The sequence below is a fragment of the Etheostoma spectabile genome, chromosome 22 (genome assembly GCF_008692095.1).
Source record: "Etheostoma spectabile isolate EspeVRDwgs_2016 chromosome 22, UIUC_Espe_1.0, whole genome shotgun sequence".
Classification (NCBI taxonomy): Eukaryota; Metazoa; Chordata; class Actinopteri; order Perciformes; family Percidae; genus Etheostoma; species Etheostoma spectabile.
Genome location: NC_045754.1, coordinates 6,005,111 through 6,007,115, shown reverse-complemented (window position 1 = coordinate 6,007,115; position 2,005 = coordinate 6,005,111).

The window sequence follows — 2,005 nt, the reverse complement described above, 5'->3', positions numbered from 1 at the left end:
CCCGAAAGTGAAGACAATACAAGGGTTAATACTACTCCCTAACACTGTCAGTCTTCATACAGCGCCGTGGTTGAGCAGCTGCTCTTCCCAGTGCGTCCCATACTAGTCTATATTCTTCACGCTCCTCTTACGGGATTGTTCCGGTGCTGCAGGAAATCCCGCCGGATGTGTGCATTTTTTGTTTCCTTTCTCTTTCTTTGTGTTGGAATTTTAAATTTGGTGGATTTATGAGGACTATGGTCAATTGCTCCTCAGATCTCTGCATGGTAAATTGAGACAGTTAATCTACTATTTTGCAGTGGCTCTGCGCAGAGTTTTCCTCCCATCTCCAAATTCTATGTGGAGTAGCCAAACCCTCATTCAGCATGCTTTGGAGGAGAGTCTGGCAAAGTGAGACTAGTCCTATACAGAGGTGATAAGGGTTCCCTGGTTGTTGCATCTACCACTAACCAAGCATCGGTATGTTGACTAGATGGGAGATAGAACGGCTTCATAATACAATTAAAATGTACTGGGTCTTATAGTTAGTATATAAGAAATCAATGTACTTTATCATTTTGTAATGGCAATCATTGATACATACAATCTCTGCCCTTAATCTACACAGGGAGAGATCAAAATATTTTTCCAAAGATTTCACATTTTTTCGACCCAAGATATTCCTGGACTTTTCACCACCATTCGCAGTTTGTTTGATTTTTTTGCAGCTGGACGTGGATCCTGTTGCGTCTCTGTGCAGCATTTAATTATGGGAAAATTCACCCTTTTCAGAGCAGATATTTGGACATGACATTAATGATGGTTACATGCTAGGTATTCAAGTTCCAGTGCACTGCGGTGCCTCTTTGCTCAATGACATGGCTTACTGGGACACTTAAAATGGAGCGGAGAATTGATTCATTTGATTAGTTCCACCTGTGATTTTCCTGCTATGAGTCAACAGTGAAAGTAATGTAGCATTGGGGTAAAAACACACCTACTGTACTGAGGCAACCGGAAACTGACAATTCCAATGCAATTTACAGCTGGTTTTCCTGGGACATGTGTGAGTTTTATTATTGCTTGTGTATTGTGCATTTGGGTTTTCTATTGGTAGATACAATGCATGTTTTAACAGTTACTATTTGCATGGTTTTGTGGATTTGCTGTGCTTTGTTGTTTGTTGTGGACCTTGTATGTTGGACTGGGGATCAAGGTCACGAGAAGGAAGAAAAGGACAACAAAAGTAAAAATAAATCTTAGGTGTGAACGGCTGGTAGAGAGATTTAGTTTCAGCAGTTTTTAAGCTGTGCCGTAACCCATTTTATTTAAGAGTTATCCTGTGCAGCTTAAATTTTTTTAACAGTGGAAGTACTTTTTTGGCTGGTAAAACAGGACCTCACACTACCATGTGACACATACCCTAACAAGCTGTAATGTATGATTATTTTCAATAAAAATTTAATTGATCTCGGTAACCTTGTTAACTTTTCCAGACCCTTAGGTAACATTTACTTTATTTATTTACTTACTTGCAATATTGGGCCTTGTGAAAGCCAGATCTCCAATGATAGTCTTTAGGGGAGCTGGGTCCTTCAACAAGCTGAAAGCAATTGGTGTGTTTCCACGCCTAACGACCGGCTGCAGGGCCCAGGGGCGCACTGGGTGATGATGATGCTATCTGATTAGTGGCTGATTTGCACCTGGGACAGCAGGTGAAGCCAGTTAACTGCTAACGAGCTGGAAGGACAGAAAAGGAGCACAAGCAGCAGCATTTAAACCCATTCCTCTTACTACTGTTTCATAAGCTTTTACATCTTAATGTCACATTTAAACACATCTTAAATGAATAATGAGGATTTACAGTGCACTTCACCATTCAGTTACTGTTATCTATAATTGTTATGACAAATGAAATGCTGCAGTGCTCTCCTGCATCAGCTTGAGAAGAGAAAACTCACTGGTTTGTCTCTGAAGGCAAATCAACGTGGTGTGTGTATGTATGTATGTGTGTATATATATATAT